Source organism: Bos taurus, chromosome 18, assembly GCF_002263795.3.
Source record: "Bos taurus isolate L1 Dominette 01449 registration number 42190680 breed Hereford chromosome 18, ARS-UCD2.0, whole genome shotgun sequence".
Taxonomy (NCBI): domain Eukaryota; kingdom Metazoa; phylum Chordata; class Mammalia; order Artiodactyla; family Bovidae; genus Bos; species Bos taurus.
In genome coordinates this window covers 39,186,290-39,214,159 of record NC_037345.1, presented here as the reverse complement: position 1 = coordinate 39,214,159, position 27,870 = coordinate 39,186,290, and the positions used below count along the sequence as shown (strand labels likewise).

At 40.3% G+C, this 27,870-nt stretch overlaps 1 protein-coding gene across 3 annotated transcripts in view; it reads left to right on the top strand.

Annotated features, from left to right (window-relative positions):
* The first annotated feature begins 10,770 nt into the window (after positions 1-10,770).
* The window catches only part of IST1 (IST1 factor associated with ESCRT-III), a 44,917-nt gene continuing 27,817 nt past the window's right edge, over positions 10,771-27,870 (top strand). The window contains exons 1-2 of one of the 3 annotated variants that reach the window (XM_059876583.1): positions 10,771-10,848; positions 20,013-20,093. The gene's annotated coding sequence lies outside the window, so the exon portion shown is untranslated. 3 annotated transcript variants of the gene reach the window in all.

Below are 27,870 nucleotides of genomic sequence, written 5' to 3'. Positions count from 1 at the left end.
GGCTTGTAGACAGTGTAAGAATGTAAGCTGGAATAAACACTGGCTTTTGTACTTAACAGTAATTCTTCATGAGTTTAGACTGAGGGATACAAATACGGCTGTATTATGTCACTTTAAAATTGACATAGTTGACATTTTCAATATGAAAATAGCTAGCAGGTAAAGCATTAGGAGAAGGAAATGGCAACCTACTCCAGTACTCTTGCCTGGAGAATCCCATGGACGGAGGAGCCTGGTGGGCTACAGTCCATGGGGTCGCAAAGAGTCGGACACAACTGAGCGACTTCACTTTCAACTTTCAAAGCATTAGGAAAGAGCCTCCAGGGATATTTCTTGGCTTCCTCATATAATAATGTGTAATACTGGGTGGTTGGTTTCATCTACTTGAACTGCAAGTAAAATAGAGTCATAATAATGCTATTTTTAAAACCTTCATGTACCCTAGAAATGGGCTTACCTGGTGGCTCAGACAGTAAAGAATGTGCCTGCATTGCAGGGGACATGGATTCAATCCCTAGCTTGGGAAGATCCCCTGGAGAAGAAAATGGCAACCCACTCCAGTATTCTTGGCTGGGAATCCCATGGACAGAGAAGCCTGGTGGGCTATAGTTCCATGGGATCACAAAGAGTCTGACACAACTGAGCAACTAATACACACACACACACATACACCCTAGAAATGCCTCTGAGGTGTTATGATTCAGGGTTATAGTCAAATAAGGGAAAAATTATTAAATAAGAAATTCATTTATTTTTTTCTCTGCTGTCACCTAAACATGTTCTGGATCTAGAAGACTTTTTCATTAATCTTGGGTTTTTTTTCAGCTTCACTTTTACTTTTACTTTCCCAGTCTACTTACGAACTAATGCTATTATTTTGCCACTTTAACTATATTAACTTTCCCTTGAAATATCCTCTTGTTTATATTTATTGGCTCCTGCAAAAACCTTGTTAGGGCTTTACATTACAACAATATTGATAGGACAACTTAAAGAATTTCATTTAAAAATTATTATGATTTATACTTTATAATTCACATACCATGAAATTCACCCTTTTAAAGTAAAGCTCAGTGGATTTTAGTATGTTCACAAGGTTGTGAAACATCACAAGTATTTAATTCCAAAACATTTTCATCACCTTGAACAGAAACCCCAGACAGCTGTCAATCCCTCTTCTTCCTCCTTCCAGCCTTTTTCAATCTTTGGGTCTCTATGGATTCACCTATTCTGAACATTTCACATAAATGGAATCATACAATAATGGGTCTTTGTGGTTGGCTCCTCTCACTTAGCACCAAGTTTTCAAGATTCACGCGTGTTGCTATGTGTGTGTCAGTACTTCATTTCTTTTTTTTTTTTTGGTCAAATAATATTCCATTGTATGGATATACCACATTTACTTCCATTCATCAGTTGATAGATATTTGTGTTGTTTCCACTTTTTTGGCTCTTCTGAATAATGTTGTTGTGAACATTTGTGTACAATTTTTATGTGGTCATGTTTTCAGCTCTCTCAAGTGTACACCTAGGAGTGAAATTGTTGGTTCATATGGTAACTTTGTGTTTAACATTTTGAGGAACTGTCAAACTTTTGCCCAAAAAGCCTGCATCATTTTACATTCCTACCAGTGATGAATGAGAGTTCCAATTTCTTCATGTCCTGTGCTACACCTGTTAATGTTTGTCTTGTTCATTATAGACATTGTAATACAGTGAAGTGATATCTCACTGTGGTTTTGATTTGCATTTCCCTGATGACTAAGAATGTTGAACATCTTCTTGGGCTTATCATTAACAATTTGGAGAATGTCTTCACAAATGCATTGTGCATTTTTGAGTTCAGTTATTTGCCTTTTTATTATTGTTTTAGAAGTGTTTTTTAAAAAATATTCTGTATACTAAACTATTATAGCATATGTGATTTGCAAAAATTTTTTTCCATTCTGTAGGTTGTCTTTTCAATTTCTTGATAATGTCCTTTGAAGCACCAAAGTTCTTCTATTTTTCTTTTTGTTTGCCTTTGACTTAGGTGTCATATCTAAGAAACTATCTCCTAGTCCTTAATCATAAAGATTTCCATGTATATTTTGTTCTAAGAATTTTATAGTTTCAGCTCTTATATTTTACTCCTTGATTAATTTTGAGTTAATTTTTGTATAGGTATTAGGCAGGAATGTTCAACTTTCTTCTTTTCTATGCATATATCTAGTTTTCTCAGCACTGTTTATTGAAAAGTCTATTCTTTCCCCATTGAACTCTCTTGTTATCCCTGTTCAGAATCAAGTGAAAATAAATATATTGATTTATTTCTAGATTTTCAGTTCTATTTTATTGTCCTATATGTCTATCCATATGCAGATTCATACAGTCTTGATAAGATCATCATATTTTAAGGAGATGGAGTTTATATTTAGTATATAGAGTTATAAGTTTTCATGTCTTTGAATTCATTTAAGGAAAAATTAAGTTTTATAGGATGATTGCAATCAGGATAAATGTCATGAAAAGAATCTGATTTGAGAATTTCCTTTTGATCTGATATGTGAACTCAAATGAAAGTTTATCATTGTGATTTATTGCATTTTTCTTTTTCTTTTTTGATAAACTCATACACAAATTGAAGGTAAAAGGAGGATGCAAATTATTATGGAAATGTGGACCTATGAAAATTATATCATGTCGAGTCTCAAGATCTGGGATCAAGATCTGATCCTGGCACTTACTGCTGTTGATCTTGGATTGGTCACTTTACAGCTCTAAACTTCACTTTCCTCTTATAAAAGTTAATAGACATTTCTGACCTACAGTTCCTCACAGGAATGTTGTGAGCCTCAGGTTGAGTTAATATGCTTGTAAGTACCCTATAAACTGCAAAGTGCCATGGAGATATTTAATATCTGTATATAGCCCAAATTATTGATGTTCATAAGTTCTCTGAGGAGTCATTTCCTAAGTGCTCTAAAACATGCACTTGTTTTTTTTCTAGACCTTATTAGGAAGATATCCAGAGTGGTTTCTATTTCACTTTACAATTTTTAGCCTAAAAACTTTCTGAGACTTGCCCCTTTATAAATGTTAGTCCTTAAAAAAAAAAGGCAAATTACTATGTTGCTTCAGTCGTGCCCAACTCTTTGTGACCCCATGGACTGTAGGCCACCAGGTCCCTCTGTCCATGGGATTCTCCAGGTAAGAATACTGGAGTGGGTTGCTATGCCCTCCTCCAGGGGATGTTCGTGACCCAGGGATGGAACCCTGTCTCCTGTGTCAGGTTCTTTACCACTAGTGCCCCGGGAAGCCCTTCTTCTGTTGTGTGTGAAAGTCGCTCAGTCATGTCTGACTCTTCGTGACCCCACGGACTATACAGTCCATGAAATTCTCCAGGCCAGAATACTGGAGTAGGTATCAGTTCCCTTCTCCAGGGGATCTTCCCAACCCAGGGATCAAACCCAGGTCTCCTGCATTACAGGTGGATTCTTTACCAGCTGAGCCACCAGGGAAGCCCCAGCACTCAGCAAACTTTTTCTATAAAGTTTACAAATAGGCTTTGTGGGCAATATAAGGGTTCTGCCACATATTATTCCGCCTTTTTTTTTTTTTAAGATTTATTTATTTATTTATGGCTGTGCTTGGACTCTGTTGCTTTGTGCAGGCTTTCTCCAGTTGCAGGGCTCGGGGGCTGCTCTTCATTTCAGTGCACAGGCTTCTCATTGTGGCTTCTATTGCAGCGCACGGGCTCTAGGGCGCAGGCTTCAGTAGTTGTAGCTCCTGGGCTCTAGAAGACAGGTTCAATAGTTGTGGCTGCTGCTGCTAAGTCTCTTCAGTCGTGTCTGACTCTGTGCGACCCTATAGATGGCAGCCCACCAGGCTCCCCCGTCCCTGGGATTCTCCAGACAAGAACACTGGAGTGGGTTGCCATTTCCTTCTCCAATGCATGAAAGTGAAAAGTGAAAGTGAAGTCGCTCAGTCGTGTCCAACTCTTCGCGACCCCATGGACTGCAGCCTACCAGGCTTCTCCGTCCATGGGATTTTCCAGGCAAGAGTACTGGAGTGGGTTGCCATTTGCCTCCTCCACAATAGCTGTGAAGCATGGGCTTAGCTGCCTAGCGGCATTGAACCCATGTCCCCTGCACTGGCAAGCAAATTCTCAACCACTGGACAGAGAGGGAAGTCCTGGTTTTTTTATTCACAGTCTCTTAACACTGTAAAAACCATTCTTAGCTGGAAGGTCTGTACAGAAACAGGCCTAACATTTTGTCTTACAAGCTTGTAAGTCTCTTCAAGTACTATATCAAGTTTTATTTACAGCCACTAGTTATAATATATACATAAAATAGAATTACTGGTTAGTTAACCAAAGAAATGTTATGTGTTAATTTTTATCCTAACAGCAAAGCAGGATTTTCAAGTGAAACAGTGTGAGTCATTTTGTTTTTTTTGGATTATGTTTTGCTTTGATTAAAACTGGTCTAGTCAGCCAGGGGTAGAGATACTGTTTTGAATAATTGGCAGGTTGTGGTACAATTCACATTGATATATTATAGGACCTAAATAATTAGACAGGACAGGACACAGGTGACGATTGCTGAATCCAAGAAATTGCTGAGTTAGAAGCAATTTTTCTAAGTGAAGCATCATTTTTTAGCAAGACAGTGGCTTGATGACACTTTTCACTCATCTTTACTGTTATGGTTTGTTCAAGGGTGCAAAAATGTCAAGGATTCCAAAAGTTATGTAAATACACTATTACTGATGGCATGGGGAAATAGAAACTCTCAACACATTGGTGGTGATGGTGTAAATTGACACTTCCTCTTTGTAGGGTGATTTGGCAATATCTATCAGCATTAAAAATATACCTACACTTTGACCCAGTTCTTCTGCTTCTGGGAATTTACCCAATTTGTACAATCCACACAGGCAAATATTTAAGCATTGCAGCATTGTTTATACAGGCAAAATATTAGAAATAATGTAAACACCCATAAATAGAGCAGTGCTTAAAATATATGGTTCACATAAAATGGAATATTATGCAGCTCTTTAAAAGAATGAGAGTTATTGATAATTGCTGCTATAGTATAATCTCTGAGATATGTATCTTAAAGCAAGCTATAGTACTAAACAAGTTACAGTACAAGGTCAGCTCTCCATACCTAAGAGTTCTTCATCCATGCAGCCAGTCAACCTTGGCTTGAAACAATTGTGAAGAAAAATTGGAGAAAGTACCAAAAAGCAAAATTGAGTTTTCAGCTCACTGGCAACTATTTACATAGACTTTACATTGTATTGGGTATTATAAGTAAATCTAGAGATGATTTGGAGTAGATTGGAGGATTGTGTGAGGCTTCCCTGGTGACTCAGTGGTAAAGAATCCACCTGCAGTGTGAGAGAGACACGGGTTTGATCCCTGGGTTGAGAAGATCCCCTGGAGCAGGAAATGGCAACCCTCTCAGGTATTCCTATCTCAAGAATCCCATGGACAGAAGAGCCTGGCAGGTTACCATCTGTGGACTTGCACAGAGTCAGGTGTGACTGAGCATGTGTGCAAGGAGGATCATAGGTGGTATGTGAGAATATTAATACTACAGCACTTTACGCAAGGGACTTGAGATTTTGGTATCATTGAGGTTCCTGGAACCAATCTGCTGATACCAAGGGACAACTGTAGAATGTATAGTGTGCTGCTGCTGCTGCTAAGTCGCTTTAGTGGTGTCTGACTCTGTGCGACTCCATAGGTGGCAGCCCAGTAGGCTCATCTGTCCCTGGGATTCTCCAGGCAAGAACACTGGAGTGGGTTGCCATTTCCTTCTCCAATGCATGAAAGTGAAAAGTGAAAGTCAAGACGCTCAGTCGTGCCTGACTCTTAGCGACCCCTGGTAGGACTGCAGCCTACCAGGCTCCTCTGTCCATGGGATTTTCCAGGCAAGAGTACTGGAGTGGGTTGCCATTGCCTTCTCTGGTGTAGTATGCTACTACATGTTTAAAAATAAGTCATATTTATGTATATGGCCTTACAGATAGTATCACTGGAAGGACTTCAATAGCATTAACATTGTCAGACACTGTTCTAAGAGCTGTTTATAATTGACACATTTAATTCTTATAACTTTATTAATGTAGGTGATATTATTCCCATTTTACATATGAAGAACCTGAAGCATAGAGAGATTAAGTAACTTGCTCAAAGGCACAAGAATCTGGTAACAATGGTTACTTCCAAAGTCAAGAGACTGAAGGACTAAAGGTCAGAGAGACTTAATTTTTGCTGTCCATCTTTTTCAGCTGTGTGTGTGTGGTTTGCCATGTTTATGCATTACTTAAAAAATTATTTTTAAAATAACTTAGGAAAATGGTAAAAAGACTCTCATGAGTGCTGTTTACAAGACAGTCAATCTTATTTTCAAAGATGTGCCAATTAACATAACTTCTTAGCTTCCAAAGGATGAGAAAGGTTGATAATGCCTACAGCTCGAGAGTAGAAGCTGGACCCAATGTAGATACAGTCATGGAACCTTTTTGGAGAGCAGTCTGGTGCTGGGTTGTACTAGACTGCATGTGCTGCCATAACAAAGTACCACAAACTGGGTGCTTTAAACAACAGCCATTTATTGTCTCATAGTTCTGGAGGCTGGACAGTCTAGATCAGACTTAGTAGGATTAGATCCTTTTGAGGGCTGTGAGGAAGAAACTGTTCAAGGCCTCTCTCCTAGCTTCTGGTGGTTTGCTGGTCGTCCTGGGTGTTGCTCCATGCATAGACTCTTCCGCCAGTCTCTGCCTTCATCTTCATGTGGTTTTCTTCTCATACCTGTGTCTGTTTCCACATTTTACCCTTCTTTAGAGGTCACAAGTCATATTGGATTAGGGCCCACCCTAATGAACTCATTTTAACTTGACTACCTCTGTGAAGACCCTATCTCCAAGTCAAGTCACATTCTGAGATACTGGGGCTTAGAACTTCAACACATATATTGGTGGGGAGACATAATTCAACCCATAAATAACATGGGTATCCAAATTTCAAACATGCATACTCTTTAACCTTGCAATGCCACTTATGGGACTGTGTCCTTAAGAAATAATCTGAAAGTATGCATAGATATTTTTAGAAGGATATCCACAATGGCACCTATTGGAATGTTGGAATCTACCTAAATATCAGTAAAAGATTGGCGAAATAATGATATACCTGCTTCCGTTGTTAAAGATAATATGGATTGATATGCATTGATATAAAAAGATATGCAGAATATATTAAGTATAAAAAGCAGGTTTACCTAATAATTGTGTAATAACCTAAATGGGAAAGAATTTTAAAAAGAATAGATGTAGGTATATGTATGGCTCAGTCACTTTGCTGTACACCTGAAGCTAATACAACACGGTTCATCAACTCTGTGTGTGTGCTTAGTTGCTCAGTCATGTCCAGCTCTTTGCGACCCATGGACTGTAGCCTGCCAGGCTCCTCTGTCCGTGGGATTGTCCAGACAAGAATCCTGAAGCAGGTTGCCATTTCCTACTCCAGGGGATCTTCCTGACCCAGGATTTGAACCCGGGTCTCCTGCAGTGGCATGCATCCTTGACCACTGTGGCACCTAAGAAGCCCTCTTATCAACTATACTCCAATATAAAATAAAAAGTAAAATTAAAAAAAGGTGATTTCAAGTACTTTACAACCTTGCATATCAATCCAGTAAGGAATAAAGATCTTTCCAACTTAAAGATAAAAGCAAGTTTACTGAAGAAGTGAAGTGAAAGTTGCTCAGTAGTGTCTGACTCTTTGCGACCCCATGGACTATATACAGTCCATGGACTTCTCCAGGCCAGAATACTGGAGTGGGTAGCCTTTCCTTTCTCCAGGGGATCTTCCCAACCCAGGGATCGAACCTAGGTCTCCCACAATGCAGGCTGATTCTTTACCAGCTGAGCCACAAGGGAAGCCCAAGTGTACTGAATAGAGTGTATATTGTTATCCTATTTGTGTTAAATTTTAAATAAATAAAATTTTGAATATATTCCAAAACTAACAATGGCATGTAGAGTGTGCATAGGCCTTTCAGTTTACTTTACATATATATTCTCAAACTAGAAAAACAATAAACATATTTCTGTTCTTAAAAAACAGAGTATTGAAATCAGTCCATTTTATTCTGTTTTTAAACTAAATGCAGAACAGAATCAGAATATACTTGGGCTTCCCTGGTGGTCCAGTGGTTAAGACTATGGGTGCATTTTCGATCCCTGGTTGGGGAACTAAGGTCCCCACATGCCATGTGGCACATCCAAATATATATATCTGTGTGTGTGCATATTACCTATATATATATATATATTTATATATATACTTATTGCTGAGATCTTAGCTTAGTCTGGTAGTTTCTGGGGGAAAACCTAATAATTCCCATTAAGACATATAATAGCCTAGTTGTGCACACACACTTCCTGTTTTCTGAACTATATGAAAGTTAAGTTGTAGACACCATGATCCTTTGGTTCTACACAGTTCAGCATGCATCTTCTAAGAATAAGGGCATTCTCCACTCAGTGACATGATTATACCAAGGAAAGTTAACAATAATTCCATAATATCTATTATCTAGTACATATTCAAATTTCCCAAGTTGTTCTCCCAAATATGTTTTTTTTTTCCTAATCTGGATCCAATTGAATTTTATGCATTTCATTTGGTTATTGTATCTCTTAGCCCTCTTTCTGTAAAGCCAGTTTTCTTGAAGATGCCACATTTTCCATTTAATTCACTAGTGTATTATTTAATTCTCTCCCATGACACAGCGGAGAAGGCAATGGCAACCCACTCCAGTACTCTTGCCTGGAAAATCCCATGGACGGAGGAGCCTGCTGGGCTGCCATCTATGGGGTCGCACAGAGTCGGATACGACTGATGTGACTTAGCAGCAGCAGCATGACACAGACATCATTTGAAAATTTTTACAATGAACATTTTTTATTGTGGTAAAATACACATAAAAGCTACCATTTAAAAATTTTTAGTTGTACAGTTCAGTGGCATTAAGTACACTCACGGTTGTGTAACCATCACCACCATCCGTAACCAGAACGGTTTCATCATCCCAAACTGAAATTCTGTACTCATTAAACAGTAACTCCCCACTCTCCCTTCCCACCCCATTCTACCTTCTGTCTTGAGCCGACGTCTTTAAATTCCTCAAATAACTGGAATCCTGCAGTCTTGACTCTTTTCGAGTCCATAGACTGTAGCCTGCCAGGCTTTTCTGGAGTGGGTTTTCCAACTCCCAACCCAGGGATCTAACTCATGTCTCCTGCATTGCAGGTAGATTCTTTTACCGTCTGAGCCACCAGGGAAGCCCATAAAAGACTATAAATTGGTTTCAGGCTATCTAAACAAGGTCCATATAACATGTGGTTGCTGTGTTTCTAAGCCTTTTTAGATCCAAGCAATTCGCTCACTTTTTTTCTAGACGCTATTGCTTTATTGCAGAATGGACTCAATTCTTATATGCATGCATTTCCCAACAACAAAATTCATACATTTTAAAGGAACCACGCACTGTATACTGAGGTTCTGAAAGCTGCTTCTAATTTAGAAATACTGGAAGTAGTTATAGAGACACATTACTTATAAATTCATATAAACCTCATATGGTTACTGTTAGTTCCATCTTTGTCAGATTGCTGCTGCTGCTAAGTCGCTTCAGTCGTGTCCGACCCTGTGCGACCCCATAGACGGCAGCCCACCAGGCTCCCCCGTCCCTGGGATTCTCCAGGCAAAAACACTGGAGTGGGTTGCCATTTCCTTCTCCAATGCATGAAAGTGAAAAGTGAAAGTGAAGTCGCTCAGTTGTGTCCGACTCTTAGCGACCCCATGGACTGCAGCCTACCAGGCTCCTCCATCCACGGGATTTTCCAGGCAAGAGTACTGGAGTGGGGTGCCATTGCCTCATCACAATTTAGCAAACCACAATTTTGGTCTTGGTAGATGCACCCAGTACAGCAGGGGGCAGGATTACCTCCTTCTAGAAGCCAAGTGCTTAGGAAACCCCTTCTAACGTTAATCAGAGAGAATGGTTTTCAAGTTAAGCACAAAGATAACTAAAAGAAAAAGCTTTCTCTGAATAGAGATAAGGTAAATTCCCAGAGAATGTGCTGCTGAGAGGAAACATCTTACTTAAAAAACTATCGGTATTCTGTTTGAAAGAGCAATCAGACTTGGTTTAAAAGCGGGGCAGGAGAGAGGCTGGACGTCTAAGGAAGGAGGGCGAAGAGCCGGAAAGAGAGTCGTCAGCTGCCAGAGTGGAAACCTGCTTAGCAGGTAATTTGACGAAATGAACCGAGACGCAGGAGGAAAGTCCCTGTGGCGAATGAAGTCGAGCAAGGGACGAAAGCAGAAGACTAACTCCGGATGTTTGGAAGGCCGTGCTGAACCCGGTTTTTCCACGGACTGGAACAATCCCGAACAAGGCACTGGGCGCGGACTCGGAAAACAAGCCTCAGCGGCCAGCCTCCCCGCGCCCAGGGAGTAACCTGCGAAACCCGGGCACGCCCCAGCAGGTGATTCTGTAGGCGTGACGAGTCTGCTCTCTCCTTCCGTGCCTCCGCTGCGGGAAGTAGTCCCCGGCTGCGCCGGCTCCGAAGGAATCTGGGCAGGGGAGCCCGGAGGCCCTCAGAGCATGAGTCCCAGGAGCGGCGGGCGTGCAGCCAATCCCTGGAAAGAGGGCGTGGCTAACTCGGTTCCGCGGATTCCTCCGCCTGTGCTCGCTGTGCTGAGGCAGAGGGAGCCGCCATTTTGGATGCTGAGTCTTGGTTCCTAAGTGCGTCTCTGCCGTTTTTACGTCCGGATTTGGCCAGGTGAGTGGGCTTTTTCAGGGTCGATCGTCTTTGTTTTCTTCCCCACGCTGCGCTCCGGGCTTCTAAGTCCCTAGCCAGGGATTTGGACGACTCTGACGTGGCAGGTGAGGAGAAACAGAATGATCCTGGGTCAGGCCGGAGGTCGGGCCGGAGGGGCTGCGGCGCGGAAGGCCGCCGAAGGCCGGGCTCGGGGGCGTGGCAGGGCCGCGAGCAGCTTGGAGACCGCTAGTCGTGGATATATGACACCGCCAAACTTTCTTGTCTTCCCTGTTTCGAGCCATCTCTACCCCGGGGTGAAGCTGCCGCGGCCTGGGCTTTGGCGCCCGACGCGGACAGGGCCGGGCTGGCGCTCTCGGCCACTCCCCTCACCCTATCTCTTCTGGCCCAGAGAGACTTCGATTCGGTTGTGTCCCTCGTGCCCGAGGGAGTCCGCGTCCGAGCCGGGCAGCCTCTCCTGGGCGGCGCGGCCTCCAGGGAACGTACCTGGGGGCCCTGGGCGAAATTGCCCTTTTCTTTAGCGGAAGCAAAACGCGACCTTTGACCCCTTTCGCCGACCCCTTCTTGTCTGACGAGTGGTCTTTTGAGGAGCCTGTGGTCCTGTCCATGCGCCCCTCTTTCAGTTCTCATTGCTCCCCTTCCGCGGTGCTGCAGGTGAGAGGACTGGAAACTCGACGTGCATAAAGTTTTACAAGGATCGGGACCCAAGAGCGCCCGTTTAATAATTAGGTAATAGGAAAGAGTCACTTTCACTGTAGTAGTAAAACTGAAATTAAGAGCTGGTCATTGTTTTTCTATTATGCTAGCGTATTCATTATTTTTCTAAACTTTTTATTATGAAAATTTAAAGCCAAGGTAAAGACTAATGAATTCCCTTCTCACCCAGCTTCATCAACGATTATTTTCTTGCCAATTTTGTTTCGTTTATACCCCCATTATGTATTCGTTTAATAAAGTAATAGTTAATATATGTGTCGTCGTCGACCCACCAATCCCCGCCCCGCGCAAGTAGTAGCCTTTTTGACTCCTGTACTTAGGAGAAATTTCCACCGGAAATTTTGTTTTTACAGCTTTCTCAACACCCCATCTTCTGGGATAGGAGGACTTAGTAATATCCTTTTATTCGAAAATAAAAGATTGTTTTGAAACCTTAATGTTTATTATATTTTAAAGTCACCCAGTTTCCTAAGTCTTGTGTTACTGTTCTGTCCAGATTGTTTTCGTTCTTCCTATCTTCTTTTGCCTCTGGAATTTCAATGATTGGGAGCCCCAGAATCCCCAATTCTTTATAGTCTACTTAATTTAAGGTTTCATTCCTTTAAAATCATTTCCCTGGTAACTCAGCTGGTAAAGAATCCTCCTGCAATTCAGGAGACCCTACTTTGATTCCTGGGTCAGAAGATGCGCTGGAGAAGGGAATAGGCTAACCCACTAAGTTTTCTTGGGCTTCCCTGGTGGCTCAGCTGGTAAAGAATCCGCCTGTGATGTGGGAGACCTGGATTCGATCACTGGGTTGGGAAGATCCCTTGGAAAAGGGAAAGGCTACCCACACCAGTATTCTGGCCTGGATATTTCCATGACTCTATAGTCCGTGGGGTCGCAGAGAGTCGGACACAACCGAGCGACTTTTCACTTTTCCTTTAAAATCACAATTAAGTCCCAATTGACACAAAGTCTATCCTGATTTAAAAATAGAACTAGAAGAGAATATAAAGAAATAATTTAATATACAGAAAAAGTAGAATACACATGAATACTAACTTCAGCATTATTTTATATGGTAAATATAAAAAAGATTGGGAAATTATTAAAAATGGTTACTCAATGTATTAGGCAGCCATTAAGGTATAATACTGAAGACTAGCAGATACGATGTTAAGTGATAAAAGAATTCACTAGTGATTGGAGTCCATGATTACAACTTTGTAAAAGTATGCCTTAAGAGAAACTCTTTGTGAAAGTATGTCCAACGAATTTTTTGTATTGCTTTTTATATTTTATTGAGAAACAAGATAAAGGTACTGTCATAATGTCTTATGAATTTCAATATTTATAGCTCCTTCTGGAAAGATGGTCTCTGAATTCTGAAGTCTGTACTTTTCTTGTGAGTTATACATGATACTGCTGGTTTTGTGGTCTTTTATTAAATTTTCAATCTTGGTTAGTTTGGTCACTGATGATTTTAGTACAATTTGAAAATACAGGAAACGACATTTCTGTATGTGAAATGGTTTTAAGAATTGGGCTGTATTATTGTGGAAATGTCTTCTAGCTTGTTTGTACTTTTATGTCACTTATTCATATCTGCAATGCCTAAATCATACCTGAATCTGTTCATATCACTTATAAGAAAGAGGTATTCAGGATAAATAAAATAATACATTTCAAATACAGTTTTCCTATATACTAAAAAATGACTTTCTGTGTACTGTAGACTGTTGCCTCCCTTCCCAGATTGGTTCTTTTGGAGCTACAAGACTCTAAAGTTGGTTTCTTGGGACTTAATGGTTTATTTTGCTATTTTTTGGCTACTTTAAAGTTTTCAGGATTACTGTCTCTGGGCAGCTTCACTAATTTGGGATGCTCTTGTGAGCTGCAACAGTCTCTCCTTCTCTGTCCAGGGGTAACACGAGGAATGGCCCAATCCATGGTTTTACACTTTCCCTTATTCAGAATGGAGAGTTTATCCAGTTTTAAAAGGCTCCTGAAGCTGGGTAATAAAAGAAGGACTAGATCAGTTTGTTCCAACTTTAAGGACTGGAGTAAAATGAAGGATTTGAAAGAGCCCAGAAGAGAACATGAGGTTGCTGACCAATGTGTGACATAATGGTGATGTAATTAAAATACTGAGAAGTAATTTCACAATCACTAGTTCATAATCCTTTTATAAGATTTATAGTTTCCTTTTTTAATTTTTGGCTGCGCTTGGTCTTCGTTGCAGTACATGGGCTTCTCGTGGTGGTGGCTTCTCTTGTGGAGTGCATGGGCTCAGTAGTTGTGGTGTTATAGGCCTAGTTGCCTCAAGGCACGTGGAATCTTCCCAACCAGACCAGGGATTGGACCTGTATCCCCTGCATTGGCAGGTGGATTCTTAACCGCTGGACCACCAGGGAAGTCCCTGTAACGATTATGTTATAGGTGTTTATGTGTCTTATAGTTGTTTTTGTGTCACTTACCCCATTAAACTGTGAACTCCATAAAACACTAGGGTATTACTTAAGTGTCTGTTGTCTCCATCTGCTTGGCACAGTACTTGATAGAATATGTGCATGTGTGCATGCTCAGTTGTATCTGACTCTTTGGGACTCCATGGACTGTAGCCTGCCAGGCTCCTCCAGGCAAGAATACTGGAGTGAGTTGCCATTTACTACTCCCGGGGAACTTCTGGACTCTGGGATCAAACCTAAGTCTCCTGCATTGGCCGGCAGTTTCTTTACCATTGAACCGCCTGGGAGGCCCTGCTTGATAGCCACACTCAAAAATGTTTGATGAGTGGATGAATGGCAGTAAAAATCTTGAGGTACAAAATGAGTTTAGAATAAGCTCTGAATCAAATGACAGTTTTAAATTAGGTATTGGGCAGTATTAGTATGTGGTAATATATATGTGTACTCACATATACATGGTATTTATATATGTTTTTTCCTGTATATAATTATTTGTATATGTATAAAATAGTGACTTGACCAGAATAGTTTATTTACTTTTAGGTTATTCCTAAAATTAGTATTCTGAATCATTCAGGATACAAAGTTGATGGTAGCTTTGGAAACACAAGTTCAAATCCTGAATTGGAAGAATTCCGTGGCGGTTCAGGGGTTAGGATTTGGTGGTTTTACTGCCGGGACATGAGTTGGCTCCCTGGTTGAGGAATTAAGATACTGCAAGCTTCGAGGCAGGGCCAAAAGAAAAAAAAATCCTGAAATGATAATTAAATTGACCTTTTTTATTAGATAAGCTTTGAGTCTAATTTTTTTTTTACATATATTGGTAATTATTTTGGACATGTCCTAAATAAAAATAATAGTTAATACCTTGTGGTTTAGTGTCATTGTTCTTAATGATTAGTTTTTGTAGGAGTCTAATTTCTGAAAGTTGAAAATCCTCAGAACTCAAGTTGACAAAGTATTTTGGCAAATTATTTTCCTTTCCTTAAATCTAAAACAAAACTAGACTCTGTAAGTTTGTGGAACTCAAAAAAAGACTTATTTTTAGTTAAATTTCCTATTAGCATAATAAACGAGTGACAGCTTTGTACTAAGTATTGTACGAGACAGTGTGGGAATAACAGTGGAACCTTAGAAATAGTGTGTGCTTTGAGAAGAGTCAGACATGGCATACTAAAGGCAGCAGCTAGCTTGAGAAGAGCTAAACTGATTACAGCTGAAATCCTCCAGTGAGGTTGAAACAGTTAAAGCAAGGGAAAACAGATGCAAATATATATTTAACTTTTACTTTTAATCCAAAAGATATAAAATATGTAATAATGGAGTATAACCTTTAAAAATTGTGAGCCACTGTATTGTATACTGTAACTTATATTGTACATCAAGTATTCTTCTTTTTTTTTTTTCTAAATTAGCAATTGTGGCACTTTAGCTTAGCTGCACTGAGGCATGTGGAATCTTCCCAGACCAGGGATTGAACCTGTGTCTCCTGCATTGGCAGGCAGATTATTAACCACTGGACTACCAGGGAAGTCCTAGTCTTCAGTTTTTAAAAAGTTCATTTATCAGCTAATCTTTATTTTAAAATTGTTTATTTTTGGCTGCGCTGGGTCTTCATTGCTGTGCACTGGCTTTCTCTAGTTGAAACGAGCAGGGGCTACTCTGGTTGCAGTGTGCTGGCGTCTCATGACAGTGGCTTCTCTTATAGCAGAGCATAGGCTCTAGGGCCTTCGGGCTTCAGTATTTGTGGCACGGTGGGCTTAGTTGCCCCACAGCTTGTGGGATCTTTCTGCACCAGGGATTGAACCCATGTCCCCTGCATTGGCAGGTAGATTCTGAACTAGTGGGCCACCAGCTATTAGCTAATAACCTATCAGCTAATCTTTAGATGATTAGACCTTTTCTTTTAGTATGAGTCTGTTGACTGGAGTTTCACTTATTTTTTTGCCACCTTCCAGGGCTTGCAGGATCTTAGTACCCCCACCAGGAATTGACTCTGGCTCTAGTCAGTGAAAAGTGTGGAGTCCTAGCCATTGGACCTCCAGGAAATGCCCTAAAATCCACAAATTTTCATTTAATCCTCATACTAGCTTTTTGAGGTATGTTGTTGTTTTTGGACACTCAGTCTAGTGTCCTCCTCTTTTGTGACTCCTTGGACTGTAGCCCGCCAGGCTCCTCCAGGCAAGAATACTGGAGTGGGTTGCCATTTCCTTCTCCAGGAGATCTTCCTGACCCAGGGATCTTGCTTGGCAGGTGGATTCTTTACCACCTGAGCCATCTGGGAAGCCCTTGAGGTGTGAGGGTTCATGTAAATATTGGTGCTAAGTTTCCTTAAGTGTTTGATAGAATTTCCTTAAGTGTTTAATAGAGAAGCCACTTGGACCTGGATTTTCTTTTGGAATGGTTCTTAATGTTAGATTCAATTTTTGTCATGTGTAAGGGGCAGTTATATTTTGTATTTCTTTTGAGTCGGTTTGAAAAAAAATACTTATTTTACTTTTTGGTTGCACTGGGTCTTCATTGCTGCACTTGGGCTTTCTCTAGTTGTGATGAGTGGGGGCTACTTTTAGTTGTGCTGCATGTACTTCTCATTGTGGTGGCTTCTCTTGTTTTGAAGGACAGGTTGTAGGCTCTTGGGCTTTGGTAGCTGCAGCATGAGGCCTCAGTAGTTGTCACTCAAGGGCCCTAGAGTGCTCAGGCTTCAGTGGTTGTGGTGCACTGGCTTAGTTGCTCCGTGGCATGTGAAATATTCCAGACCAGGGATCAAACTCATGCCCCCGGCATTGGTAGGCAGATTCCTAGTCACTGTACCAGCAAGGGGGGGGGGGGGGTGGGCAGGAAGTAGAAGAGAATAACTTTATTGCTCTGTCAGCCAAAGAGAGACACCAGGCTTCTGCCTTGAAAAACTGCCCCTCGGACCTTCCTTCTTTTCTAATGTGAGCATTTAAAATTGTGAAATTTCCCCAAGCACTGCTTTAGCTTCACACACACATTTTGATGTTATATTTTAATTTTCACTTTCTTGCAGTTTAAACTTTAAAAAATAATTTCCACTTGAAACTTCCTCTTTGACATGTATATTTAGAAGTATAGTGTTTAATTTACAAGTGTTTGGAGGTTTTCTGTTATCTTTCTTGTTACTGATTTTAGGTTAATTTCCGTTGCAGTTAAAGAATATACCTTGTGTGACTTCAGTTCTGTTTAATTTGTTAGAGCTTGTTTTGTAACCCAGGATGTGGTCTGTGTTCATAAGTGTTCCCTGTGCATTGCTGTGTTGAGTGGAGTGTTCTGTAAATGTCAGTGAGATATAGTTGGTTATTATTGGTGTTCAGTTCTGTACTCTAGCTGGTATTCTGTCTGCTAATTTAAGAAATTTCAAAGGGAAATATGTTAAGTGTCCAACTTCAACATATTTGTTGAAGTGTTAAGGATTTGTTTCTTTGTCCTGTCCTGTCTTTTGTTGTTTCTTGTATTTTGAGGCTTTATTGTGCATTCACTATTAGGTTGCATTCACTATTAGGTTGTTACATTTTATTTTTGAATTCACCCTTCTGTGATTATATAATATCCCTTTGTATCCCCGTTTTTCTTGCTAAAGTCTACTTTGTCTAACAGTATAGCCCCTTCAGCTTTTTTAAAAGTTGAAGTATTGTTGATATATAACCTTATATTAGTTTCAGGTGTACAACACAATGATTTGATATTTGTATGTATTGCAAAATGATTACCGCATTGTTTTTGTTGTTCAGTCTCTAAGTTGAGTCCAACTCTTTGCGACACCAGGCTTCCTTGTCCTCCATCTCCTGGAGTTTGCTCAAATTCATGTCCATTGAGTCAGTGATGCCATCAGTAAGTCTATGTATGTCACCATACATAGTTACAGTTTTTTCTTCTTTTGATGAGGACTTTTAAGATTCATTCTCTTGGGATTTCCCTGGCAATCCAGTGGTTAAGACTCTGCATTTCTATTGCAGGGGGTGCAGGTTCAATCTCTGGTCAGGGAACTTAAGATATCACATCCCACATGCCCGGCAGCAGGGCCAAAAAAATGAAAAAAAGAAAAAAAAATTTTTTTTCTTAATAGCTTTGTAATTTGTTGTTGTTGCTCAGTTTTCTCTGACTGTGACCCCTTGGACTGCAGCATGCCAGGCTTCCCTGTCCTTCACCATCTCCCAGAGCTTGCTCAGACTCACTCATGTTCACTGAGTCGGTGATGCCATCCAACCGTCTCGTCCTCTGTCGTCCCCTTCTCCTCCTGCCCTCAATCTTTCTCAGGATCTTTTCCAGTGAGTTAGCTCTTTGCATCAGGTGGCCAAAATATTGGAGCTTCAGCATCAGTCCTTCCAATGAATATTCAGGGTTGATTTCCTTTAGGATTGACTGGTTTGATCTCCTTGCTGTCCAAGGGACCCTCAAGAGTCATCTCCAACCCCACAGTTCAAAATATGTAATACAGTATTAATCATAGTCACCATACCACATTGTACATAACATCCCATGACTCATTTACAGTATTTTATAACTGGAAGTTTGTAATGAAGTGGGTGGAGGGGGTTGAAAGGTAACAACTTTCAGCTTTCTTTTGACTACTGTTTGCATGATATACTTTTTTTCATCCTTTTAACCTTCCTACATTATCGATGTGAGTTTAATCTTGGCAGTATATAGTTTGATCATTTTTTGAACCATCTGGTAAGCCTAATTAACATCTGTCACCATACATAGTAACAATTCTGACAATCTGTTCTTTAAATTGTCATGTTTAGATCATTTCTACTTATGTAATTTTAGCATATTTGAATTTAGGCCTGCCACTTTATTATTTGTTTTATGGTTTTCATTTCTCTTTCTGCTTGCATGCCTTATCTTGGGTTATTTGAACAGTTTAGTCATCAAGTTTAAAATTTGTCCAGCTTTTTAGTCTTTTTTTGATATAGTATGTTTTACTAGTCAATCTAGGAATTATAGTGGACATACTTAACTTTTCACAATCTACTTAGTATTTTATCACTTCTTGTGGAATATATTAATAGAAATATCATGTAGGTCCCTTTACCTTGCTCCCTACCCCTTTATATCATTATATTGTGGTTATCTTATGTATTATGTTTACATGTGTTGAAAAAAACCCATCAGTGTTATTAGTTTTGCTTTTAACTGTCAAATACATTTTAAGAGACTGAAGAGAACAGTCTTCTATTGTATTTACCCAGATATTTGCCATTTCTGTAATGTAAGATATAAATATTTGCCATTTCTTCCTTTATTTTAGTGTTCCAGGTTTTCTTATTAATGTTCCCTCATCTGAGAGTGACTTGTGTGTGTGCTGAGTAGTATCCGACTCTTTGCGACCTAATGGACTGTAGCCTACCAGGCTCCTTTGTCCATGGGAGTTTCCCAGCAAGAATACTGGAGTGGGTTGCCATTTCCTCCTCCAGTGGGTATTTCTGACTCAGGGATGGAAGTTGCATCTCCTGTGTCTCCTGCATTGGGAGGTAGATTCTTTACCACTGAACTACCTGGGAAAACCAGAGAATGACTCATTTCCCCTGTATTTCTGAAGGGTATTTTCACTGGGTATAGAATTCTGGGTTGACAGTTCTTTTCTGGTCATACTTCCTTTTGGCCTCTGTGGTTTCTGATGGGAAGTCTTATTATTTGAATAGGTGATCTATAGGTAATATGTTTTTCTTTGGCTGCTTTCAGTATTTTAAAATTTGTCTTTAGTTTTCAGCAGTTTGATTAAGATGATTCTGAGCATACATTTCTTTGGGATTATTCACTTCAGAGCTCTCTGAGTTTTTCAGTCTGTAGATTTATTTATTTTGCTAAATTTGGACAGTTTTCACCCAATATTTTTCCAAAAGTTTTTGGGTACCAAACTGTTTCTCCCATCCTTCTGATATTCTGATGATGCAATATTAGACCCTTTGCTATTTCTACAGATATCTGAGACTTTGATCACTTTTTTCAGTGTTTTTTTTTAAATCTCTTTTTCAGATTGAATACTTAGTATTAATCTATGTTCAAGTGCATTGGCACTTTCCATTGTCATTTCCTTTCTGCTGTCCAGCCCATAGGGTGAGTTTTTAACATTTTTTAAAAACAGATTTTTTTTATTTTTGATTGTGCTGGGTCTTTAATGCTGTGTTGGCTTTTCCCTAATTGAGGCAAGCTGGGGCTACGCTCTTGTTGCTATGTGCAAACTTCTCATTGAGGTGGCTTCTTTTGTTGTGGAGCACAGGCTCTAGAGCATGCAGGCTTCAGTAGTCGCAGTTCCCCAGCTCTAAAGCACAGGCTCAGTAGTTGTGGTGCACAGGTTTAGTCGCTCTGTGGTATATGGGATCTTCCCAGGTCAGGGATCAAACCCATGTCTCCTGCATTGACAAGCAGATTCTTTACCACTGAGCCACCAGGGAAGCCCCTCTTTTGATTATTGTATTTTTCAGTTTTAAAGTTTGTTTCCTCAGGAATTCCCTGGTGATCCAGTGGTTCTGACTCTGTGCTTTCACTGCCAGGATCTGGGTTTAGGGGCTGGGTTTGATCTCTGTTTGAGGAACGAAGATCTTGCAAGGTGCACAGAGGGCCAAAAAAAACTGTTTCCTCTTGATGTTTTTTGTTTCTTTACTGAGATTTTCTAGTCATTCAAGAGTATTTGCCCTTACTTGTTGCAATGTTTTCTAAATTTATTTTTTATTGAAGTGTGGTTGAATTGTTGAAATATTTTTACAGTAGCTGCTTTAAAGCCTTTGTCAGTTAATTCCAGCAACTGTATAATCTCAGCATTGATGTATGTTGATTGTTTTTTCTGTGAGTTGACTTTACTGATTTGGTGTATTTCACTCAGTCTGTCCCCACCAGGGATCCTCTTTCTGGCTTCTCAAGACAGGACTAGAGAGTTGAGCTTGTCTTGCTGTTCATACTTTGCTGTGTCAGTGCTCACTTCTGGTTTCAGCCTTGCATCTAGGAAATACCAGAGGGAAAAACTAATAACTCACTGCCACTTTATTGGTGTATCAAATTTGGTCTCTGCTGCTGCTGCTAAGTCGCCCCAGTTGTGTCCAACTCTGTGCGACCCCACGGACAGCAGCCCACCAGGGTTACCCCCGTCCCTGGGATTCTCCAGGCAAGAACACCAGAGTGGGTTGCCATTTCCTTTAGCTTCTATTATTTACTTTTCAGAATCCTCAAAAAGCTGCTCCATATATGCTTTTCAGGATTTGTAGCTTCATTCAGTGAAAGGAATTGAACCTAGAACCCTCCCTGTTCTTTGCTTTTTTTTCTTCTGCTTTTAAAGACTATTCGTGTTGCTATTGGAGAGGGAAATGGCAACCCACTCCGGTGTTCTTGCCTGGAGAATCCCAGGGACAGGGGAGCCTGGTGGGCTGCTGTCTTTGGGGTTGCACAGATCGGACACGACTGAACGACTTACTTTCATCTTTCACTTTCATACATTGGAGTAGGAAATGGCAACCCACTCCAGTGATCTTGCCTGGAGAACCCCAGGGACAGGGGAGTCTGGTGGGCTGCCGCTGTGTGGTCGCACAGAGTTGGACACAACTGAAGTGACTTAGCAGCAGCAGCAGTTGCTATAAGTGTATATAGCTAGTTCATTAATTCTGTTGGCTGGATAGTATTCTGTCACGTTTGTTACATTTTATCTTTCTTTTTGTAATGGAGACTTGGCATTCGTCCACCTCCTTACTACCACAGAATCCATATACCTGTGTCTTCTTGGCTTCTGTACAAATTTCCTTGGGGGTATATGTCCAGGAATAGAATTGCAGGATCCTAAGGTATATGTGTACATTTACTCTTAAGACATACATATTATTAAATACTAATAGGCTAATACAGTTAGAATGTTGATAGATGAATAGAATATTATTTAACCTTAAATGGAAGAAAGTTCTTTGATGTGCTACAACATGGGCTATTGGAGTATGTTAATATTAGTACTCACACACATATATATATGTTTGTTTATCCATTCATGTTTCATTGGACAGATTGTTTCCACTTTTTAGCTATAATAAATAATGCTGCTATGAACATGGGTGTACAAACTGTTTCTTTCAAGAAATAAGATGTTCAAGAGCTGTCTTGAGGATTAATCTTCATTATTTATGCCTTTTTGCCTGTTTCAGTACAATAGAATATTTAGTGTCCTACAGAACCTTAGGGTTGAAAGGGACTTTAGAGATTATATTGTAATAACTTAAATTACGTTCCTGTGTTATTGTAGAAACACCATTTAGCTTAAGTTTTCTAGCTTGGTTATCAAGTCTTAATACAGTGTGAACCAGAGGTTGCTTTGTTAGATCTAGTTTCTGGCTTCTTTGGTCTTGTGTAAAAATCAAGTCTTTGGCTGGGTATCTTCTGTTTTCTCCTCCAAAGCCACATACTTTTTTCTCTCCCCTGATCTATATCCCTGGAGGCTTATTCATGTGTACGGTGTGTGTGGGCCCCTTTGCTTCCTGGCTTCCAGTTAAGGAATAGATGGATCTGCAGGAGGAATGAGGTGCGAATTGTCTGCACTGTGCACCAGTGTAATTCTTTGCTGGTGGCCCTTTCTGGATAGTTACCTTCCCCAGGTTCCACTTCTTCATCTTGCCCATTCAGGCCTAGATGTATTTATGGTTCTGGGGCAATGCATTATCCTTTGTTCTTTTCTTTAAATGTTACCCACATCTTTATAAGTAGTATCTTTATTGAATTCTCCTCACTTTAACCAGGTGTGGATACTGTGTGTTTCTAGTTGGTACCCTGATTGTTAGACTCCTTTAAAGGGGCCTTATGATTTTACTTTTGTAAATCTGAAAGATGTTATTCCTGAATCATCAGATTAGTAATTTAGGTTTATTTTTATCTACTTTCTGTAGTAGGTTTACAGTAGGGTTTTGAGGGGAGAGAAAGTCTCTCCTCACATTCCCAGCCAAAAGACTCACTGTGAAATATAGACACCTCTTCAGGATTTTCAACTTCCTTTGCAATGTTGGATTTATATTTGTAGCATAAAACATTCAGTTCCTCTTTCAGGGAATTTTAGCACCTAAGTCTCTGATCATGTGATTGATTGGGTTCCTTTTGTTCCCATGCTTTTTGAGCATGGTCCCAAACTAGCATTTGTAGATGTTGACCCATCTTTGACAAATATGTGAAATAGAGGTGTCTTTATACCCTCCAGAGTTTCTTCATGTTACTAAAACTACACTTTATTACCTGTCTCTTGGTGTTGTGTCTTTCAGTGTCTAGCCACTTTAGTTACCTATTCTGATGATGTTTACTGAGGAGTTAACATTTTACTTTTCTAAGGAGGCAAATGAATTTATATTACTTGCTTTTTGATAGAAATTCCAAATTACATCTGAGGTAGATTTGGTTTTAGTGTTAGTGCAAATTCCTTAGATTTGAAGAGTTTACATATAGGTGTTGACTAAAAAATATGCACAACTTGAGAGTTGCTAGTTAAGTTTTATTTGGAGCAAAATGATGACTGCAGTCCAGGAGATAGCACCTCAGTTCTGAGAGACTGTTCTAAGGAGGCAGGAGGGGAAATGAGGCTATGAACAAGTTTGTATCACTCAACTGAATTCATTCCTTTCACATGCACCTCATCTACCCAGGGCTAAATTGTTTCCTTGTTCACCTGAAGGAGTGGCAGATGGCTGCTTTTTTGCATCAACCGCCCCCCCCCCCCCACAGCAGTCACCCTGGGGGGGGGGGTGGCAGCATCTGTTGGATGGCAGTTTCTGGAGCCCTCATTCGCATTTGGAGGCCAGAAATCGCTGATGGCTGTGACATTTCTTATTTATTGATAGGGCAGGAAGTATTTTCATTTCCTATCTCCTCCCCATGGCAATAGTTCTCTGTATTCTTGCCACCTCTTCTTAATCTCTTCAGCTTCTGTTAGGTCCATACCATTTCTGTCCTTTATTGTGTCCATCTTTGCATGAAACTATACAAAAAACTATACAAAAAAGATCTTCACTACCCAGATAATCACGACGGTGTGATCACTAACCTAGAGCCAGACATCCTGGAATGTGAAGTTAAGTGGGCTTTAGAAAGCATCACTACAAAGCTAGTGGACATGATGGAATTCCAGTTGAGCTATTTCAGATCCTAAAAGATGAGGCTGTGAAAGTGCTGCACTCGATATGCCAGCAAATTTGGAAAACTCAGCAGTGGCCACAGGACTGGAAAAGGTCAGTTTTCATTCCAATCCCAGAGAAAGGCAATGCCAAAGAATGCTCAAACTACTGCACAGTTGCACTCATCTCACACGCTAGTAAAGTAATGCTCAAAATTCTCCAAGCCAGGCTTCAACAGTATGTGAACCATGAACTTCCAGATGTTCAAGCTGTATTTAGAAAAGGCAGAGGAATCAGAGATCAAATTGTCAGCATCCACTGGATCATGGAAAAAGCAAGAGAGTTCCAGAAAAACATCTACTTTTGCTTTATTGACTGTGCCAAAGCCTTTGACTGTGTGGACCACAACCAACTGTGGAAAATTCTGAAAGAGATGAGAATACTAGACCACCTGAGCTGCCTCTTGAGAAATCTGTATGCAGGTCAGGAAGCAACAGTTAGAACTGGACACGAAACAACAGACTGGTTCCAAATCGGGAAAGGCTGATACACGTCAAGGCTGTGTATTGTCACCCTGCTTATTTAACTTATATGCAGAGTACATCATGAGAAACACTGGGCTGGAGGAAGCACAAGCTGGAATCAAGATTGCCGGGAGAAATATCAATAACTTCAGATGTGCCAATGATACCACCCTTATGGCAGAAAGCGAGGCAGAACTAAAGAGACTGTTGATGAAAGTGAAAGAGGAGAGTGAAAAAGTTGGCTTAAAGCTCAACATTCAGAAAACTAAGATCATGGCATCTGGTCCCATCACTTCATTGCAAATAGATGGGGAAACAATGGAAACAGTGACAGACTTTATTTTCTTGGGCTCCAAAGTCACTGCAGATGGTGACTGCAGCCATGAAATTAAAAGATGCCTACTCCTTGGAAGAAAAGCTATGACCAACTAGAAAGCATATTAAAAAGCAGAGACATTACTTTGCCGACAAAGGTCCATCTAGTCAAAGCTATGGTTTTTCCAGTAGTCATGTACAGATGTGAAAGCTGGACCATAAAAAAAACTGAGTGCTGAAGAATTGATAGTTTTGAACTATGGTGTTGGAGAATACTCTTGAGAGTCCCTTGGACGCAAGGAGATCAAACCAGTCAATCCTGGTTTGGAAATCAGTCCTGAATATTCATTGGAAGGACTGATGCTGAAGCTGAAACTCCAATACTTTGGCTACCTGATGTGAAGAGCTGACTCATTGGAAAAGATCCTGTTGCTGGGAATGATTGAAGGTGGGAGGAGAAGGGGATGACAGAAGATGAGATGGTTGGATGGCATCACCGACTCAATGGACATGAGTTTGAGTAAATTTCGGGAGTTGGTGATGGACAGGGAGGCCTGGCATGTTGCAGTCCATGGAGTTGGCAGAGTCGGACATGACTAAGCGACTCAACTGAATTGAACCCCATGGTGATAAATTTGACCATATTTGGGAGACATTTCATGACCTTTTTTTTTTTTTCGTCCCATGGTGCTGGGAGGCTCATCCCAGGTCAGGGAAAACATCTTCGTTGATATGTCACTCCAGGTGTTAATTTCCTAATCAATGGACTTAGGCCCATTTATAAATAAAAAAAGAGTCTCTGTATATAGGATCCAGGAGTTATTTCCCTTGTTGCCTCTTCCCATACCTAGAATCACACTATTGCAATTATTCTGTGTTATAAATGTGATCTATTTCTTCAAGATGTTCCATTATCATTAATTTGGATGAAGGCCTGATTGTGCATCATATAGTACAGAAGACTGCAATCTTATAAACACGTTACAAGTAATAACAGTTAATAACGTGATTAAAGTTTCAGATAGGGATTTAAGCCATGAGCTTTCAGAACCAAATCATCTTCCTAAAACAGCACCCATTAGAGGATTCATCTGGTATATAAACAACATTCAGTTTGAATTATAGCACAGGTGCCCCTTGAGATGCTGTAAGGATAGTAAGGGCCATATGATTTTGTAAGACAGCTTTTCTTATCACAGAGACCTCAATTTCGTGGGCTAATAGCCTGGTTGCATTAATCATTTAATGCCCTTTGAGTGAATTTTGGTAAGGCTTCAATGTGAGAAATAACATTCTCCACTCCTACGGAAGGTGGAAAAATAGCTGCTAAGTGATCATACCAGTGAAATAGAGATCTCTTGGTCCATCAAGTTCGTATTGATGGTAAATTTGCTGGAGTCATATCTAAGTTTGTACATAAGTGGCCTTGAACCAGGGGAATCCTAAAGTATACCTTCCTAGCCAGTCTGGTGGAAGCCAGGGTCATAGATTGGACCCACAAAGCCATTTTGTTCTGTTAGGTGCCAACCAGTGTATTTCTGGTCTTCTAACCCAATCTGTTCCATATCAATCTCTGTCTTTTACGAGAAATGGTATATTGGCAGTTTTCATAAGACAGCCTAATTTTCTAGTGCTATTAGGTTGATTATCTTTGGTATGATTAATTGTTCTCAGCATAAGGGTAGCCTTTAGGATAAACGACCATAGCCTGGTATTAGCCAGATAAACCCATCCCATAACTGAGGAAGCATCTTTCTTAAATAGTCTAGAGTTTACTTTTTCTCTTTTTTTGACTAGGATTTAGCCTGTTGTTCTTATTGAGCTTGAGTAACCTTAAGGGAAAATTCATATTTATGGCCAGGGTCAGAATAAATATGTTTATTTGGCCAAATGAGTTGGTCTTATCTAATGATTATCAGTAGTAGCCCAGACAGAGCTATAATTCCTTTCTTCTAAAATAAACTTTTTAAGAGCTAGCCAGTCAGAGCCTTGGAGGGGAGAAACCCACCAAGGTAAACTGGATATAGGTAATTGACCACAACCCAACAGTATGATTGATTTATAAAATTTGCATAAGATCATGCCCATGATACAGAGACATTTGGTTCATGTGTAAGAGTCCAAAAACCAGGAAGAAAACATAATGAAAAATTGTATGAATCAGATCCAGATCTTGGATCAGCTGTCTACTTCTTATGTCGTCATCTTCACTGAAGAATTGATGCTTTCGAACTATGGTGTTGGAGAAGACTTGAGAGTCCCTTGGACAGCAGGGCGAGCAAATCAGTCAGTCCTAAAGGCAGTCAACCCTGAATATTTATTGGAAGGACTGATGCTGCAGCTCTAATAGTTTGGCCACCTGATGCAAAGAGCCAGCTTATTAGAAGAGACCCTGATGCTGGGAAAGGTTGAAGGCAGGAGGAGAAGGGGATAACAGAGGAATAGGTGGTTGGATGGCGTCACTAACTCAATGGACATGAGTTTGAGAAAGCTCCTGGAGATGGTGAAGGACAGGGAAGCCTGGTGTGCTGCAGTCCATGGGGTTGCAAACAGTCAGACACGACTGAGTAACTGAACAACAATGGCCTGGGGCATATCTTGTGGTTTTGTTTATGGTTTTATAATTAAACAAGCCTGCTTCATTGAACACTGTTCCAATAGCTTTTTTTAACTTACAGTGGCCTCCCAAAGGTTCTTAAGTTTCCTTCTCTATTTATAGTCCCCTACTGGGACTTCTACAACTACTTGTGTAACTATCTTCTATCCCTATCACAATTGTTTATTTAGATTTTGAATTCAGATGCACTTAGATTCTATTCTGAACTCTTAACCACTTAGTTGCTGGCTGATCTTGGGCAAGTCCCTGGTAGAGTAAATGACAGCCCTAGTTACTTTTTTTCTGCCTGTCTTTCTGCTTCCCATCTA